The 20,638-nt window shown below is 44.5% G+C and overlaps 1 protein-coding gene across 9 annotated transcripts in view; it reads right to left on the bottom strand.

The window, feature by feature from the left end:
* Sgcd (sarcoglycan delta) overlaps positions 1 to 20,638 on the bottom strand; it is a 913,825-nt gene that overhangs the window by 137,271 nt on the left and 755,916 nt on the right. The gene's annotated exons all lie outside the window — the stretch shown is intronic.

Here is a 20,638-nt window from a genome sequence, read left to right as displayed (position 1 = left end):
GAGAAAGACTGAAAACATTAGCACACGCTGCTCAGAGCAATTACGCATATTATCTTTCATGCCCGTTTCTTCTGCGAAATCCTGTGCCAAGCTATTTGTGATGTTCTCAAGACAATGTGATGCTCACTTATTACTGAGCTATACAGGGGAACAGACACAGGAAGGGACTGGGAAGAGAAAAGGATTTTTTTTCTGGGTTTCAAGTGCAAGATTGTTTTGCAGAATTCCATGTCGAAATTTCACACTGGAAGCTTAATCAAAAGCTCACAAAATATTTAAGAAGTCAAAATACTAATACTTCGATTGCTATTCTAGTATGGTTATAAGATGGACATAAAAAGGAAGAAAGAGTAAACAGGGAGCCTTAACAAAGAATTCTTACTGAGGCTGAAACTCAGAGCCTCAAGCTTACTCAGCTTGCTTGCTTAGCTGGTGCTCTATCATTTGGGCCATACCTCCAGCCTGGCATTCTGCTGGTTATTCTGGAAATGAAGTCTTTTGGATTATTTTATGCCTGTGCTGGCCTCAAACTGGGATCCTCCAGATCTCAGCTTCCTGAGCAACAAGGATTACAGCTATGAGCCACCTATATCTCGCTAGGCAGTGTTTTTTTTTTTTTTTTTTTTTTTTTTTTTTTTTTTTTTACTTACCACCTGCCTTTAAAACTTGTCAATTTATACCAGGTGCAGGTGGCTCACGCCTGTCATCATAGTCAAGAGGCTGAGATCCAGAGGATCAAAGTTTAAGGTCAGCCCAAGAAATAAAGATTGCTAGACTCTATCCTCAAAATAACCAGCAAAAATTAGGGCTTAAAGGCATGTCTCACATGGCTTAGCACCAGTCTGGCATGTGCAAGGTCCTGATTTCAAACCCTAGTACTGTCAGAATAAATCACCAATTTATGGCTATTATTATTATATAGGACATGTCCCTATAATAATAATAATAATATACTATATTATTTCTTCTAAAGAACAATCATTTCTTAGTATTGAATAGCCAGGGTCAAAAAGAAGAATCATTCCTGTGTTAATAACCAATACTTTATGCCAATGTTCACATTTCTCTGTTTTATTTTTTCTCTATAGTTTTCTTATTTGAATGAATTACACAATTTCAATTGGTTGATACACAAAATACCAGGCAATTTCCTTAAATCTTGTTAATGTCCATTTGTCTCCCTTCTCTCTCACACACTCACACAGCCACACCCACATTTCCCAGGGGCCACATCTTGGAGATTGCACCCCTGTCATTCCATGTATGTTTCTTGGGCCTCCTATATTGCCTGTTGCTAGTTACCTCTGGAAGCTTGGTCAGATTCATGCTCAGTTTTCAACAAAGACTAGCTCCTAGGAAATAGGATGTGTGAATTTCTTACTGTGATGCAAATTTTTCAGTGGCAGAGAAAAAGCACAAAATCCTCTGCCATGAACAGTTCACAACGTTAATGCACCGAATTCTCTGTCCATGTGTTATGTCGTGTTCTTTATTCGTACCAAAAGTTACTATGTTTACTTGGATTTTTTTTGGTCATAATTAAGTAGCAGTATAGACGTATAAACATTTAGTTTTATAGTTGTTTAAGACCATGCCAATTATAAAGACACAGGAATTATCTAAAAGTCTCCTGATGAAATAAGATGCTACGCTGCTTTCACAGAAGAACCCTCAAGGGCCTAGGGAATATTCAGAACGCATTTCAGCGATTAAGCAAATATATGTGATACCATGACAGATTCTTAAGGAAATTTCATGGAGGGAAAAATCCTAGGGGGAAATATACTTGTGTTAACAGTTAACATCTTTGCTTGGTTGTTTTCTACTTTTTTGTATCTGTACTTTGCAAAACCACTAACAAGAATAAGAAACTTAAAGAACAAATAAGCAATCTCATTATCCCAACTCAAGCTTCTGTATATGCAGAAGCAATATCATTATGTTACCTGATGGGATTTCCCTCTGAAGCCATGCACCCCAACTCCTGCATTCATCCCCCCCTTTATTTTTTGTTGGCCATGGAGCTTGGACTCTGGGTCTGGGCGCTGTCTCTGAGCTCTTCAGCTCACGGCTAGCACTCTACCACTTGAGCCACAGCGCCACTTCCAGTTTTTTTTCTGCTTATGTGGTGCTAAGGAATCGAACCCAGGGTTTTACGCATTCCAGGCAAGCACTCTTCCCCTGAGCCACCTTCCCAGCCCGATCCCCCTTTTTATGAGACCTGGTCTTGCTCAATTTTGCACAGTCTGGCCTCAACCTTGTGATTCTTCTGCCTCTTTCAGAAACACAAATCTCATCTATCAGCCACTATCCTTGTAATTTGGTTCTTGCTTGCATAGCTGTCATGGCTGGAAACTGAGCCCAAACTTGCTAAATGCCCATTATTCCTTCCATTTGGAAGTTCTTCCTATTTTTTAGGTGCTATCACTTTATGTTTCCAGTGATTCTTCCTTGTCTCTGAGTCTGTCGAAAGGCATATGTGCAGAAGGCTCTGTTAAAGAGTTTGACATATTAATTGGCCTCTCTTTGCCAAACAGGGTAGAGTTGCCAAGGAAATATGTACACACATTTTCAGAGACTTCTTCACAGCTTTAGACCAAGAACCTGTGTCGGGGGCTCACCAGCATGCCTTGAAATCAGCTTTACTCAAAACACTTCCATTTTTTAGTGTTTCGAAGAAGTGGAGAGAGGTCAGTTCTGAAGCAGAATTTCCCTCTCAGCAAGACAGAAAAGGGGAATTTAGGAGAATCCTCTTCACTTTTATGAGAACAAAAATTCAACAGCAGCCGGATCACAGCCTGGACTCAGTGAGCACTGTGCACTGCCCGTGACGTCCATCTGAGAGGCTAGTAGGGGGCCATGCCCACCGCCATCCCAGGAAGACAGAGTCCCCGGCCATCCTATTCACCATGCCATCGCCAACAAGTGCCTACCCTGGCATGTGGTCCTCACCCAGCGTTAACAGTTTTTAAAAATACCGTCCTTTCTTTGTGTATATGTTGGCAGCAGGGTTTGAACTCAGGGCCTTGTGTCCTGGCTTGGCTTGTTCACTCAAGACTGGTACTCTATCACTTGAGTCACACCTCCACTCCTGGCTTTTTGCTAGCTAATTGGAGGTAAGAGTCTCATGGACTTTCCTGCATGGTCTGGCTTTGAACCATGATCCTCAGACCTCTTGAGTAGCTAGAATTACAGCCACCAGCATTGGGGCCTCCCAGTCCAATTTAAGGTACCCTTGGCTGAAGATCTTCCAAGTGGGCAGAATCTAGACCATATCCCTTTGGGCTGGGGAGGGAATCATGGCAGCCACATTGTTCCAGATTGCTTGTCTTGGTTGTTTTTGCATGGACACTTTTCTTCATGGTGAGTATTACATCAACAGGGCGAGGGGTTGAGGTCTTCCTCTGCTTCCCTCCTTTGTCTCTCATGCTGGCCTCTAACCCTTCGCTCATCATTTCCAGCCGGCTCCCTGTCTCCGTGGTCAGGATGAGTGTGAAGAAGCAAGGTCAACCCCCAGATCAGTGAGCGTTCTCATCTTCTGTAAAAGGTGGATGCATTGGATGGACTGCTGTAGGGGTGTTAGGAAGGGAGGCAAGGAACGGAGGAGACATTTTCCAGCTTGGAGGTGGGAGGGTGGGGGAGACAACAGATCTATGACTTTTATGAGTTCGGGGGTCTTACCCGTGTTCTCAGGAGGGGTGACGAGCTCAGAGGGAGATGGCAGCGTGTCTCCCGGGGGAGCGGCGGGGCGCCACAGTTCCTGGGGTAAGGAGAGTGGCACTTGCCAGTGTGCCCTCCCTCTCCATCCCTGTCCTGGGCAAGATGCCAGAGTATCTGACAAAACTCCTGAGTGAGCTGGACTTCATTGCTGGCCTGGAAGGGTGGGGGTGGGGGGAGGAGCTGGGATCTGGGAGTTGATATTATGTTGATTTTTTTAAGAAAATGTGATTTCGTACTCATCTGGTTTTCCCCTGCTGTGTCAGCAGTAGCCAGTTCGTTTTTTTTTTAATTCCATCAGCACATTTCCAGGCTGGCAGCAATGGCAGGTCCTGTTTTAGTGAGCAGTCCCAAGGCACTGTCTTTGCGGAGCAGTTAATGGCAGGCATGACTTAGCTTTGGTCCAAGTGTGAAGCAATTTTCCTAATGCATAGGATGCACTGGCACGTAAGAGCCAGAGCGATGTGCCTTTCCACCGTTGGAGTTACTGCGAAAGGCCCAGCCCCTGGAAGGTGGCTTGGGACATACTCTACGTTCCACAAATGCTTTTTGTGTGTTGAATGAGTTACTTATTCTGAATAAGTCCTATGGGGTCAATAGGAACCCATCCCAAGTCACAAATATCCCAAGTAGAAAATGCATGTAATCCATCTAACCTATTGGACAGAAGAGCTTAGCAATGTCAAACACCATCATTCATCCTCACGATGGCCTGGCTGGGGACTTTTGGCTCATGGTTGTTGCCCAGTGGCAAGCAAAATGGCACCTTGTGTTATGAGCCCCACCAAGGAGACCAACACGCAAAATCTGAAGCATCAATTTCCCTGAGGACTTCCACTTTCACACCTTGGAACAGTCGGAAAAAAAAAAAATCAAGTGTCAAATCATGTATAGATGAGAGAGCCCTCGTGCAGCTGCATTTTGAAGGGCATTGTGGGGTTACACGAATGTGAGACCTTAGATCGGTTCCCACATCAGCTTTCAGTCCTGACCATGGAGGGGGCGGGGGGGGGGGAACACAGTGTCCAGGTCAGTGAAAACTGGCTTGGGGGGAGCTTAGAAAATGACAACACCTTACTCTTTCTACATAGAAAGTGTTTTTAAAAAATGGGGCAATGGATGGCATATAAAGGCTCTTGGAGAAAAGTGGATACTGAAAGACGCTGCAAAGCGTCATTGTGTGTAGATGTAAGTTGTGAGAGCGTCCTTTCTTCCTTTTCATCCGCAGAGAGCAGCTTTGCCCCAACACGCGGGCCATTTCCCTGAGGCTCCTCACAGGGTCACACAGAATGCAGCAGGGGTAGCACAGCCAGAGGGGGAGGGGGAGGGGGAGGGAGGGAGAGAGACAGAGACAGAGAGAGAGACAGAGACAGAGAGAGAGAGACAGAGACAGAGAGAGACAGAGAGAGACAGAGACAGAGAGACAGAGACAGAGAGAGACAGAGAGAGGTCTCCTCGATATCCCGTGGAGGGGCCTCTGAGCTGGCATCTCCTGGGGGGTGCGGCCCCACCTCTGCCAGGCTCTCTACTGTGTCACGTGACCTGCTGCTGCTCACGCTGTTTGAACGCTCCCACACTCGGATCCCTCGGGCTCCCTCCGCCAGTCCGTGTCCGGGCTGCTGTCACTGCTCTGGGGTCCCGTCAGCCACTGCCTGCATCTATCTCCGTCTCCATCTCAGCCTGTTCCATCTCCCCTGCTCCAATCGCTTGACACTCTTAGTGTCCAAAAAAACACCTTCCCCTCTAGGCCTCAAATTCCTTGTCCTCACTCCTTGTCCGTCGCTTATTTTACCCTTGAGACCCGCCAGCCTACCCATGCCTAAGTAGGTAGGTGACTTTGAGAGCAAGAAGAAATAAAGGTTGTTCAGAAAGTGCTCAGCAAAGCACATGTGAAAACACTAACAACAACGCCTCCATTCCCACAGGCAGCCCTCGAAGCGCTTTGCCTCGTTACAGTCACGACCCTCATTGTGACTTGAGCGGGAAGGCGCTGCTGGCCCACCTCGCACACGCCACAACGAACCTCCTTAACTTACCCGTCTGCCCCAGGCTGCACTGTGAAGCTCCAATACTGAGGATTAAACAGGAGATTTCACCTTGCCAGGCCCAGGGGTCTACCAACGGAGCCACCCCTCTGCTCTGCACTTTGCGTAGGAGATAGGGACTCCCTAATTGTGTGTAGGCTGAACTTCAACTTGAGACGTGCCTCCTGAGTAGCTCGGATTACAGGTAGGCACAACCATACCCCCTTGATGCATTGAAGTACACTGTGAGGAAATTTATACACACCCCCTGGAGTCAGGTGAAGCTCTCGGGTTCAAGGCCTCCACTCCACCCTCCCCCTGATGCTACAAATTCGGGTAAGCTTCCTCGAATCTGTTTCTTCCTCAGCCACAATGGGCAATTGGACAATATAAATAGTAAGGTCCTTTCCCTAATCCTGTGCTGCACAGAGACGGTAGCTGAAAACCAACCAATCAGAGCTGTCATTGGGCTCTGGTGTCTCAGTGGGAGAGGCCACAGGAAGGATAGCTCCTGGGATTTGTAGTCTTTTTTTTTTGGTCAGTCGTGGGGCTTGAACTGTGGGCCTGGGCGCTGTCCCTGAGCTCTTCAGCTTAAGGCTAGTGCTCTACCACTTGAGCCACAGTGCCACTTCTGGTTTTCTGGTGGTTCACTGGAGATAAGAGTCTCAAGGACTTTCCTATCCGGGCTGGCTTTGAGGCATGATCCTCAGATCTCAGCCTCCTGAGTAGCTAGGATTACAGGCGTGAGCCACTGGTGCTCGGCTTGATTTATAGCTTTTGTAAGAAGAAAATTCTTGTAACTCCTTCCCACCTCCAAATCACTCAGAATGCATAGCTACATTCGGGGACAATTCCAGCCTAAGAACAAATGCCAGAACATGGTTCGCAAACAGCAGCTCATAAGCAACCTTTAAAAAGAGTCACGGATGGAGAATTTATCCATTGTTTGAAGGGAATAAAATGAGAGCTGGGTAAATTCAAGTTGCTACATCCCCCTGAACTGAGAAAGAAAGAAAGAAAAAGTTAGCTAATGAATCCTAAGCTATTGGTTGATAAAGGAGGGGGCTCTTTTATCTTAAAGAGACACATTAAAAAAAAAATAAGTGGAACATGATTAGACCTAATCATCGGATTAAGTTCCTGAGATGCAACCCCCTGTGGCTAGCGCGAGCCCTTCCCCCCAGCACAGCCCCATTAACATGCCGGCCCTGGAGGTACTAAACATGCACACTGTGAAATCCCAAGCCCCAAGGGAGAGACTTGTCCTGTCCTCCCCGTGTTTTCACTAGGAGAACTTGTCAGTTGTCCGTGACCATGTTTTTTATGAGACATCAAGGGATCCCTTCCAAGGGCCCAGAGCAGAGGGGCAGCCTTCCAGGGAGAAGTTCAAGAATGTGAGAGTGTCCGCGTAAGTCCGCGTACTGCATATACCACAGCTGGTGTATCCATCCGCCCTCCCTGGCCAGGTTTTCATGTCCAAGTTGAGCCTTCCCTGGGACAGTATGGGATGAGCCCTGTCTTTTTGTGGGTCACCCATCTCCACACATCTCCCTTTACCCTTGGGCCAAGGACAAGAGTCAAAGCAAGCAGCGGGGACTGCCCACTGCTTAGGCCCGAATGACCCTGCCGCATTTAATGCACATGTGATTTATTTAGCATTTTTTTAAATAGCAGAACTGGCATTTGAATTCAAGGCTTCATGCTTACTAGGCAGGAGCTATACTTTTTGAGAAATGCCTCCAGCCTTCTTTTGTTCCGGTTACTTTTGAGATGGGGTCTTTCCCCCCCCCCCCTCCAATTAGCCTGAACTGCAACCACCTATATATGCTTCCCATTTAGCTGGGAGAGGAGCATGCCACTGTGCTCAGCTATTGGTTGAGATGGGGAGGGGTGGTCTTGTACATGGTTAGCCTGGGCTGGCCTCAAAATAGGATCCTCCCAATCTTTACCTCGTGCATACGTAGGATTATGGGCTTTCCAGCGATGTGCGTGAAATCACTGAAACAAGACGGCAGCTGGACACTGAAGCCCTGGAGAATTCTGTTCCAATAAACAAAGCTTGACTTTCCATACACCTGGCATGGAACAGCCCAATGCACAACGCATTACCAAAAACAACGAGGCAGAGGAGGAGGAGAGAGATGAGTGCAGGGAGGAGGTAGACTTTGGACAGCAGGTCCAGGAAGTTTCTCAAAGAAGAAACCTAACTGAAGAGAGAAGGCAGCCACAGGAAGGGAGAGAAAGGGGAATTGAGCTTAAATCTGGAGAACACCAAGAATATCAACTCTTGGCATGGTATGGGATGGGCCGGCCAACGGTCACTCATCCTCCTAAGATCAGGAGGGAAGGGGTCAGAACAACAGGGCATTGTGGAGTCTGGATTTCTGTTCCTAGAGTATCCAGAAGCTGATGGAACACATGAAGCCAGGAGATGATGGCGTCTGGTTTACGTTTTATTCTAGGCAGTGTCCAACAATGTTTCCGAGGAACATTGTCTACTAGCTGGGCACCAGTGGCTCATGCCTGTCACCCTAGCTACTCAGGAGGCTGAGTGCTGAGGATGCCTGTTCAAAGCCAGCCCAGGCAGCAAAGTCCCTGAGACTCTTATCTCCAACGAATCACTCAAAAACCTGAAGTGGAGCTGTGGCTCGAAGTGGTACAGTACTAGTCTTGAGCAAAAGAGCTCAGGGACAATGCACAGGCCCTGAGTTCAAGTTCCATAACTGAAGAAAAAAAATTTTTTTTTACAAAAATAACAACAACAACAACAAAACATGGCGGATCATAGAGTCTGTGATTTGGGTCAGCAGTTTGTAGCACGCACTGCCAACTTCTTTGGCCTAGTCAAACTTAGACACAACAGGCCAGATTAAAGGCTTTGGAGTTAGAAAGATATCCAGGTTTCTAGTCAGATTCATTCTACTTTTCATCTGTACAATGGAGAGCCTGTGTTCCCCCTGGGGGTTTTATGTGCACACCGAGCACAAGGTCACACGCAGCTCTTATGGTGTCATCCACCCACCACCTCCACGTCCTCCTCCTTTCTCCTCCCTTTCCTTCGTTCTCTGCTCTCCCTCGATTCCACATGCTCCCAAGAGCTTGTGTAAGAGGAGGAGAGGAGGGCCAGTCATTCAGATGCCAGTATCAGGAAGATCGATGGAGAAGGCAGAAAGAAGGGGAGGGTAGGAGAAGTAAAAAGAAGACTTCAACAGTTCCTGGGAGAAAGGGATGAAGTTGGAGCTCAGCCAAAAATCTCACAGCTGGGGCTGGGAAGGTGGCTCAGTGGTAGAGTGCTTGCCTTACATGCATGAGGCCCTGGGTTCGATTCCTCAGCACCACATAAGCAAAAAGAAAAAAGCCGGAAGTGGCGCTGTGGCTCAAGTGGTAGAGTGTTAGCCTTGAGCTGAAGAGCTGAGGGACAGCGCCCAGGCCCAGAGTTCAGGCCCACGACTGCCCCCCCCCAAAAAAAAAACATCTCAAAGCTTGCCATCCAGGAGGAGGGAAAACTGGAAGGGATGTTTTAGGGTTTGCCCAGACTGAATGTGCTTTCCTCTTCAAACCAGCTGTTATTTGAATGACTTTAATTGGAAATAAGCTAGTCAAGTATTGTTATTTGGGTGGGTTTTTTTGGGGGGGGGGTCCGGTCGTGGGGCCTGAACTCTGGGCCTGAGCACTGTCCCTCAGCTCTTCAGCTCAAGGCTAGCGCTCTACCACTTGAGCCAAGCGCCACTTCCGGCATTTTTTTTTTTTTTTTTTTTTTTTTTGTCGGTCATGAGGCTTGAACTCTGGGCCTGGGCGCTGTCCCTCAGCTCTTCAGCTCAAGGCGAGCGCTCTACCACTTGAGCTACAGTGCCACTTCCGGTTTCTGGTGGTTTATTGGAGATAGGAGTCTCACAGTCTCTCCTGCCCGGGCTGGCTTTGAACCGCGATCCTCAGATCTCAGCCTCCTGAGTAGCTAGGATTACAGGCGTGAGCCACCAGCGCCCAGCCCGGCATTTTTCTTTTTGCTTATGTGGTGCTGAGGAATTGAACCCAGGGCCTCAGGCATGCAAGGCAAGCACTCTACCACTGAGCCACCTTCCTGGCCCTTTGGGTGGTTTTAATTGGAAATCAACTAGTCCAGTATCGAGAGACTAAAATTGCACAAAGGGACAGAATATGCCTTTAATTTCCTTTGAATTACTGCATCAGGTATTATTCCCACCCATGTATCACCCCTTAACAATCATCTTAATGCATAGAAGAAATGGAAACAAACATCTCTCAATCATGGGCTCAAAGATATGCAGGGAAGATCGAGTTACCTGGAAACCATTCTTCTCTAGACTGTCAGGTGTATGCTTCATGGCGACAGCATCTTACATCTATAAAACTCTTTCCCTTTGAAAAGCACACACTCAACAATTAGCCCTGAAAAGTTACCTGACCGCCAGTGCTCATTTGTTCTATGAACACTTTCCATTTTGGTTCAAATCCTATTATTCGGGAGGCATGACTTGGCCTGAGGGAACATGTCCAGGAACAGTATTTCAGAGCTAAAATTGAATTTAACCAAGACGACCCCTGGAAATTACAAGCTCAGGTAAAAGGAAACCCTGGGACAGAAATCACTCCATCCAGAGCAGGCTGGAAACTCCTCCCAATCGTTTGTTTTTATCATCAAAGCCACTTTTCCCAGCATGCAATGCCTTGCAATGGACAAGCCATTGGGGTGGGGGGAGAAAAAGGAAGGAAGAAAAAGCCATGGCCAAGACACACAGACACAGACAGACACAGACAGACAGACAGACACACACACACACATACACACAGACATAGACACACAGACACACACAGACACAGACACAGACACACAGACACACACACACACACACACAGACACACACACACACGCACACACACGCACGCACGCGCGCGCCATTCAGGGCAGCTGTATAAGTGGAGAACTGGAATAGACGGAAAAAATGCAGACTTTATCAAGCAATTATACAATGGAGATGTCAACGTAGGGGACAGTGCAGTACTTTATTCCTTAACTTAATTAATTAATTAATTTGTGGGGCCAGGCTTGGGGCTTGAACACAGGGCCTGGGTGCTGTCTCTGAGCTTTTCCCTCAAGGCCAGCGCTCTACTACTTGAGCCACAGCTCCACTTCTGGCTTTTTGGTAGTTAATTGGAGATAAACATCTCATGGACTTTCCTGCCCGGGCCAGCTTTGAACTGTGATCTTCAGATTTCAGCTTCCTAAGAAGCTGGGATTACTCACGTGAGCCACTGATGCCAGGCCTTAACGTCACTTGTGGAACAGTGTCATAACAACCTTGCACTGAGAAGACAGACGCTCTCTCCAAGCCTACTCAGGCCTGCGCACATTATGTGACCTCTAGTAAATCAGTTACAATGTTTCATTTCAAGCTTTTCTCTATAAAGAGATAATAAACATGTTATCTTGGATGGACAGGCATGGGGATTTGCAGGTTTTTGTGACTTGGCCTGGTACCCAACATGCCATGGTACTCCATCAATGTTACTTCGCTTCCTTCCAGTAAAAAATAGGGATTTAGTCATCACATGTTCTGACTGTGCATTTCTTTTTCTTTAAGGCCTTGCTGTGAAGGAGAAAAGATTCTGAAGGCCAGGATTCATTCAGGCTTTCTTTTCCTTTAACGAAAGCATCCTCTACTGGAATGTGAGATCTTCAGTAGATACAAACATCAAATCCGCAGACTGATTTCCCGCAGGTCACGACTGACAGGTGAGACCCAGTTGAGTTTGTTTCACTGATTTGTTCCCAAGGCTTAAGTTTTGGGTATCAATTTGACTACTGAACCTTCGTATCCTGAAATCAGCAAGATCCAGGCTTAGACAGCCATTCTAACTGGCTAGTTACTTACTGCCTCTCTCCTCTGCCTGGATTAAGTTCAGTGTCCTGAGATTTGCTCTGAGTTCTATTCTGAAGATGGCAAGAATGTTACTGGGCATGCTCCAAACCCTGGCAGGTAAACAACCCTCGCCTCAATTTCAATGGGCCCAGCAGCATCGCCCTCTTGAGAGTCAAAACAGCATACTATACTTACTGTGTAAGTATAAAGCACCCAAACATTGATGTACACAGAAGAAAAGAAAATGTGTATTTCCCTATGTCAATGATGTCTCCACACACAAAAACTTGAAATCCCCATTCTGTTTCATTGTCCATGCAGGAAGACAGGAGAGGCGAAGACAGTGACACCCGCGTGTGACGGAGCCCGTGTGTGATGGAGGTCGGCACAAGGTCAGCTGTAATGAGATCAACTCTTCCTCCCTCACAGCGAGACACCTGAGATTTGTGGCCTTCTGAAAATGTCACGTTTTGACTCTTGGTAAATACCAAACACGTATATGAAGAATGGAAAGATGCTGTCTGAGTTCACAGTTTTGGAGGGGGGGCCTGGAAACACATGCCAAGCCAAGGTTCCAAACTCCACTCTGGCCAAATCCATCTTGATGGTCTTCTGAACACATTAAACAGGTCCAGCCACAGGGCGTCGGTGCCTGACTCCCCTTTGCCTGGAATGTTCTTCTCCAGAATCTGTGTGTCACTGGATGCTTGCTCCTAATTGAGGCCACACGTTGTTCATAAGATCTTCTTCCTTCATGACTCACTCCAGCCGCCCCAATGACTGCCTAATGGTTAAGCTTCCATTTCTTCTTATCTGGGTACAGTTGCTATCCCCATTACAATGTAGTTCACTACAGACAGGGAAATTGTTTATTTACTGCTGGCTCCAAGCCTGACATAGACTAAGAGATCCATAAATGATTTTTTTTAAAAAAAACAAGTATGTCATCTATGACAAATTACTACAGCAATGTTTTCCCCCCTCATATATAAATTAAGTAATAATCATGCTAGCATCAAGTTGTGCAGAGGCATTAGAATACATTGAAAAACTATTTCGTAAGCCAAGAAAAATTCACTGAAAGATTAGTAATTGCTATTGTCATCTTTGTAGTTAACTGAGTTTCTGTTACAGCCCCGGGTAACAATGGATTTGGGGAGCTTTTTAGCTTCATTTATAAACTTTTCTGAAGCTAGATGAACTCCTTGCAAGCAAGCAATCACATTTAATTCCTTCTTCTCTAGGCCCGAGTTAAAGCAGACTCAATAAATTTTGTTGGATGTACAAAAGAGCGAATGGAGGAATGGACTATGTATGGCAGTGACCTGGAGAAGCACAAGAAAATGAGAGTGTGCTGTGTGTATAGTTCTGACCCACAAAGCTGGGAATGAAGATGAGACATTTGCTATGATAACAGATCAGCAGTCACAACTCTAAACCAGGTCCTCAGCAGGGGCGGGAACTGGACTACAATCTCCATGTCCATGGCCAGCAATCAATAAAATGGTCATGAGTAACCAATTTCTCAGAAATAGGTCAGACCTGACTTCTGAATCTACTCTGCTACATGACAAGAGCTGAGGCCTTGGAGAGACAAATTCTCACACATAAGAGCATTTCTTGTCAGCTCATGGCTTATACTGGAAATAAATACCCTTAGGTGTGAGAATGCATATATATGTGTGTGTGTATATATATATATATATATATATATATATGTAGGTATATATACACATATATGTATATATTCAGTCATATATATATAGGTATATATACAGTCTTTATAAACATAGTCATTATGTATTTGTAGTTATATATACATAGGTAAGTACATATATACTCTCTCTCTATAGGCATATATATTCTCTATATAGGTATCTATACTAAATGCAGATATATTCTCTATATATGTATCTAAGTAAGTATAGTGCTTGCTGGGTCTGGGAAGGTAGAGTGCTTGCCTTGCATGCATGAAGCCCTGAGTTTGATTTCTCAGCACCACGTAAGCAGAAAAAGCTGGAAGTGACACTGTGGCTCAAGTGGTAGAGCGCTAGCCTTGAGCTGAAAAGCTGAGGGACAGAGCCCAGGACCAGAGTTCAGGCCCATGACCTACCAAAAAAAAAAAAAGAAGAAGCCACGACAGAGCTGTGAGGACAGCAGTTAGTAACAGATGCCTGCAGAGTCTCCTTGTCAATACAGGCCAGGAGCAGAGAGCCCTGGTCCCAGCCACAATAGTACCAGTCAGGGGAGATTTCTCTGTCCTTCCTCCTCTCCTCCTTCATGACTGAAATAAGGTTGTTAGTGTGACTCAAACTGTCCAGATGACTCGCCATCATCTCGGAGTGACCAGAAAAGCCATGACTCTTGCCCTACATTTGTCCAAGGACACAGCAAACACTTTTGTGTCTAACAGTGGATTGAAGTGGAAGCGATCACTTTTGTGGCATCTTCTAAGACTCACTTGTTCAAGATTCTGGGTCCACCACAGTATTGCATAAAAGCACATGTATCTAAAAAAATACCATTCCTGTTGGGAGAATCCTTCTCAATAGGGCTCAACAATACCAAAGGAATTCTCAAAACACAAAAGCAGAATATAGAAAGAACTGAGTCAGAAATGTTCTTTCAAACCATGTCTTCTTAGTCCATTTAACACTGCCAATTGTATGTGCTTTCTTATTTTATTTTTCCTTTAAATTCACATTGAATTAATGCTCCATCTACAATTGTGGTAGGTTGCAGTTCAAGGATATTGTGAGCTCACACATGGCTCCTTCTGGGCTCATAGAATGTATTTTTTCCTCTTAAAAAAAAGTCTGTTTAGACCACAGTGGGAAAACCTATTCCAAGACATACCTGGGACTTAGATGGGGTGAGACTGGCTGGTCTCCAAGTGTATTTTTAAGGGAAAGGGATATAATTTATGTGCCAGACACCTGACTAGGATTTCTGGAGCCACTGTAACACCTGAGCAGACTGGATGACTTTCTCCCTTGGGTAACACTTTTCCTTTACAACAATCTCACTGAAGAGGTTCAGGATTTACCACTTCCTGCATTGCAATTCCCTTGCGTGTAACAGTTAGCCACAAAAGCACTGCACCAGGCTCTTATTTTTCTGCAAGCCATTCTCCTCTTCTCTGCTTTCAGATATGGCTTTTCTATGCTCTGACTTCAACATCCATTTCAAATATTTCTCTTTTAAAAGTCAACTTTAAGCCTGCAATTGCCATGCTTGAAGCTAACAACTAGAGTTTGGGCTTTGCTAGATGCCAAAGGGAATGTGTGATGATTGCCAAAATATTTTATTTCTTCTCATTCATCCTCTCCCCAGATCTGTGTATCAAATTAATTTTGCTGCTACTTTGGCAGCTCTCACCAACACACCTCCAATTCCTAGCTGGAAAGCTTTTTTAAAAATTTATTAATAGATTTTTACTATTTTCCCCCCACTATGTTCCTAGGTTAAAATGCAAAACCTCCAGAATTGCATATAGAGGTTACTTTCAGTCAGGCTGAAGGTCCCCATACATGCTGGGCTGTCTCCTGCACTCTGAAATTCAAGAAGTAACCATGCAGAGGACCACTTGGTTGCTGTCCAGTTCCTGGCATCATTTGATGGAGACCGAGGCCAGCCATGCCTGCTAACCATTAGTCATGAGGAAGAGGTCACAGCTGACTGTCCCTTGTGGCTAAGGAAAGTCAGATGATGGCTCCTGATTTCTCACTCTAGAGCCCTGGGGGATGTAACCTTCAGGCCCCAGTGCGCCTGACTCTAAGGATCTTTTTCTCCTCCTCTCTCTGCTTTCCAGGTTTGGAGCTTCCTTTCTCACCAAGTGCTTCCCAGCTCCTCGACCTGAAAGGCCTCCTCCCAACTTTCATGTGTTGCTCTGGAGGTCTGACACTGCCAAAGAAGTCCACCCATCTGCTAGGGATGGCCTACATCTATTGGGATGTCTAGAGGGTTTGCTCGGTTACAGGGGTACTGGCTTCAAGTGTTGGCTTTCAGGAGGTGCCTGGAGATCATGGGAAGCACATAGACTTTTGTCTCTTCCTATCCTTCAGATAGATGAAAGCTCCTTGGAAGAGAGAGGTGACAAGAATAGCTAGCCACAGTCAGCACAGCTTAATAAAGAGTTGCACTGTGCTGCATGCCATATAGAAAAAAATTCTCAAATGATTTCAGGGACAGGGAAGCTAGCTCAGAGGAGAGAGACTATATCCAGAAAGGGTGGGAGGAAGGAAGGAAGATCTTGAAGAGGGCTGACTTGCAGTATTTGAGACAAGGAAAGCTTGGACCAGCATACTGTTGGTATAGAAAGGAGCAAATCTGCAAGTTAATGGTGCAGGAAAATAAAGGCTAATAGCCATCATTTATTTGGCGTTTTGTGTATGCCATTTGCTATAGTAAAATATTTCTCTACATCCACTAAGCTCACTTAATCTTTGAAACAGCCCTACAGTATTCCCATGCTTATGGCCACCATTACGTAGACCAAAGAAAATAAGGCATACAGTGCCTCATTCCCAATTCCCAAGGCCGCTTTAGTTAGAAGTACTGAACCTTGAGACCTGATGCTCATGTTTTTCAGTTCATCCTCTTCGAATACCACCCCCCCATCCAAAAAATCCCAAAACATCCAGATCAAATAGACTCTGAGCTTCCACTGACTGTCCATCCTCCCTTCTAACCAGAATTGCAAGGTTCCCCTTTCTACCTGTGACTCCCATTATCCTTTGAAGATTCCTAAACTAGAGAGGGTGCATCTCTCGTCTGGTTTCTGGCATCAGCTGGGACCAGAGTGAAATCTGTTTCCTTTCAACACAGCTGGCTGCCTCTTTCTGCTACCAGCTGGTACATCTCCCACCTCACCAAAGAGGGCCACCCGCTGGGCTCCAGCAGCCCATGCTCCCGGCTCTGGGTCCTCCTGCTCATCCACACGTTAACAAAGAAAAGGGAATGAGCTGCCACCAAGTATGAAGGAGCCAGCTGAAGCTGCCTGCTGGAAAGGAATGTGTGCCATCAGACCTTAGCTTCCCAGCTAGAAGTCATGTGCAACACAGTCTCTGTAGAAAGCCTCAGTCATTGTGCAGAGTATTCTGATACCATTACATTACCTCAGGACTGTCCTATGGCTTTTTTCTTCTTTTTTGGTTGCCAGGCCTGGGGCTTGAACTCTGGGCCCAGGTGCTGGCCCTGAGTGCCTTTTGCTCAAGGCTTGTGCTCTACCAAAATTGAAGAGTCTGATGGCCTTTCCTGCCCAGGCTGGCTTTGAACCATGATCCTCAGATCTCAGCCTCCCAAGAAGCTAGGATTACAGGCATGAGCCACCAGTGCCCAATCTATGGGTTGTTTGTTTGTTGTTTGTTGACATGGCACCTTGCTGTCCAGTGTTTATTGAGTGGGATAAAGAAATGCACCTTTAGACATTACAAATTGTCTCTCTGGAAACAAGATGCACCCCATTAGGAACCATTCCAGTTTCTTGTCTTCTGCCTCTGTGGGTCCATAGAAATTAGTGGATGAGGCTGGAGGATCTAGGGTTCCTTTGATACTAACTATAGGATCTTGGAGAAATCCCTACTGATCAATCTCTAGGCCTGTTTCTCTGTAGAGATGGGGGAAATGATCTGTTCATGCCAAGTACCTTCCTAGAATACTTTCTGAAGTCTCCAACAGTATCACACTAAAGGGCTTACTCTCTGCTGAGAGCTGGAATCAGAGGAATTCAAACTCATCTAGTTTATTCATGAATACATTATTTAATGCTACACAGGACTCTAGCCCTGTGGAAGTGACAGAAGTGACTCAAGTATGATACAGATCACTGTTTTTCTTTTTCTTTTTTTGTTTTGTCGGTTGTGGGGCTTGAACTCTGGGCCTGGGCCAGGCGCTGTCCCGCAGCTCTTCAGCTCAAGGCGAGCGCTCTACCACTTGAGCTACAGCGCCACTTAGATCACTGTTTTTCTAAAGCAGGCCAGTGTAGCATGGCCTGACATGCACTGAAAACCAGATTCCTCGTATCCATGCCAAGTCTGGCAATGCACTGTATCTATAGATTAAATCCTGAAAAAGCTGTATTTTCAGAAACTTCCTGAGTCATTCTGCTATGTATTAAAGTTTGAGAACTACTCATATAGATGATGCATTCTGCAACTTTCTAATATCTTTGAGAAAACATAAAAATAACACCAAGTAAAGATGAATATTGCAAAGTTGCTCAGATAGTCACATCTGAAGATCATGGTCCAAAGCCAGTGTGAGGGTATACATGTTATGGTGAGACTCTTACCTCAATTAACCACAAAACTGCCAGAAGTGGAGGTGTGGCTCAAGTGGTAGAATGTTAATCTTGAACAAAAAAACTAAGAGACAGCACTCAGGCCCTGAGTTCAAGCCTCATTACCAGCACAAACCTTGATCCTTATATTTCAGCCTCCCAAACAGCCAGGATTACAAGTATGAGTCACCAGCACTTAGCAGAAGTTCATTTTTTAAATTGATGAGTATATGACTATTATTTTTGGTGTATGGGCCTTTAACTAAGGGCCTGGGTGTTTTCCCTGAGCTCTTTCTGCTCAAGGCTAGAACTCTACCAGTTTCAGTCATAGCACCACTTCCAGTTTTCTGGTGGTTAGTTGGCCTTTCCTGCCAGGATTGGCTTTGAACCCTGATTTTCAGATCTCGGCCTCCTGAGTAACTAGGATTACAGGTGTGAGTCATCAGTGTTTAGCCATAGTACATATTTTTGTTTAGGATTGACTATATATAGATCAATTTCAGTAGAAAGGGCAAGTAAATAATACTGGGTTTTCAAGTCCATGAACATGGTATACCTCTCTATCTAATTAACATTTCTCTCATCTAAAATATTTCTTTTCCAACCCATACAAGTTCTGCTGTGCTTGTCTACTGTAAGGATACCCACATCTTAGCGATACTGAGAAGTCACATGAGCTAATATCACCTAATTTATTCCATCTCTTATGAATTCAAATCGGTAGAGATTGAATCCTTCAGATCCAGTACTCAAACAAGAGTGTACTACTTATAAATGAGCTCCGCAGAGAAGACCCAGCTCCTTTATTTCTCCCAAAACCAGTTATTAAGCTTTTTCTTTCATGATCTATCTCATATCCTTCCAACTATTTCCTTATGTAAACTTTTGCTTGCAAGCTGGAGACTCTAATGCTACATTTACCAGAGATGAATCTGATTTGAATCAAATTAATCTTTATTATGATTGCTTTTGAGAGACTCTGTCGGTTCATGTGAAAATATTTTGATATGGTATAGATTCGAAACTCAATTTTTTAAAAAAGCCTTTTTGAGAAATTCCAAGGCAAAAGAAAGGATAGTGAAAAAAATATCAAAACAGCAGCAATTTCATGAATTATGTAGCAAATCACCATAAGTACACATGGCCTATTGAGTAATTCTTTTTTAATAAAATTCTCTTCACAAAAACATCTCTGCAGTGACCTGCAGCTAATGGTGAATATACAAGTGCTTTGTATTTTCCTCCAAGGTACTCAAGAAATAAGTGAATTTTAAAAAAATAAAAAAATAAAAAAAAAAACAAGAAATAACTGAATTTGAATTTGAAGAGGCTATGCTGAATAAACCAACTTCTATTCCCAGAGCCCTCAGAAACCTACCCTGGCTTGGAAATGTTACTAATGATTTATAGATAACTACCCTGTAGAAGCAGATTGACTGCAGAAACTGTACCCTTCTTTAACACTAGCATATTTTTGAGTTTATTAAACCAGTATAAACTTAGGTGACTTGGGAGATGGCAGTAACTTGGACCTCAATTTGGTCTGGTCTGTATCTAAGCATATGTTTTTCAATAGCTTTGACCCTCACAGCGCCTCTCCTTATAGTACTCAAACTAAATAAACATTAACTACAGGAGTTAGTGGAATCGTTTCTATGTTTGCAGGCAACTTTTAGTACTGGTCAACCTAGGAAAGGACTAGTCTTCACAAGACAACAGGAAGGTCCATACATTAATCCTGGAGTTGCATGGAGGAGCAACTACTAAAACACAAATAAGTTACTCATTAGAAAAGTAACTGGACATTGTTGATGAGTATATATGTTTTTCTACATAATAATCATCTAGAGACACTATGGAAAAATCATCTTAGTTCATTCTCACCCTCACCTCGTTCTGACCCGCTCTTAGTCAACAATATTCCTCTCCTCATCAACTTTTCTAGCACTTCCATACAAAACAAACACACAAAAGTTGTCTCACTTGATTTTTCTATGGTATGGAAATTCACACCTTTATGGACAAATGACATAAATATCAGTTCATTAGTATCTGAAAATCTTGCTCAAATATATCAGTCATCCTTCAGTAGCTCTTTCAAAGTAATAGGCTAATTTTAGGAGACAATTTCTTTCTAAATTGGATTATCATGATAAGCAATTATAATGCAGGCAATCCACAATGCCCACAGAGCATTCACAAGACTTCTTTCTACACAAGGCAGTCTCTGATAACCTTGAGGTGAGGCTTTCGCCTTTTATTATCTTACCCTTGACTTCTTCATTTAGTGATAGAAAAATCATATGACTTCTTCTAGACTGATAAATCTTGAACAACAGATTTTTAATGGGGTTCATTTTTTTTTTACTACTTTAAATACCCCTGATGTTTATCTTTTTAAATCTTTTTCTCGATAGCATTATCCTGGGATATTTCTTGGGTAACTGATTGAGTAAAATGCAGCCTTTACACTACCATCAATAGTAAAGCTGTTACAGTTCAGTTAGGAGTCAGCAAATAAGGCCTCAGAGATCAAATCCAGTGTTCTCCGTGCTGTTGTTAGTAAAGTTTTGTCAGCACACATTCTTTCCCATTTGCACACAGACCATCTAGGGCTATGATAAGAGAGTGGAGCAGTTGCAGCAGACATCATCAGGTCTGCACAGTTTGGCCTCAATATGCCTCTCACACACCTGTCACTCTGCTGAGGGATTTGCACACTTCCGAGAGCACTG

Source organism: Dipodomys merriami, unplaced genomic scaffold, assembly GCF_024711535.1.
Source record: "Dipodomys merriami isolate MVZ:Mamm:240054 unplaced genomic scaffold, mDipMer1.0.p SCAF_44, whole genome shotgun sequence".
NCBI lineage: Eukaryota > Metazoa > Chordata > Mammalia > Rodentia > Heteromyidae > Dipodomys > Dipodomys merriami.
This window is presented reverse-complemented; position numbering and strand designations above follow the sequence as displayed.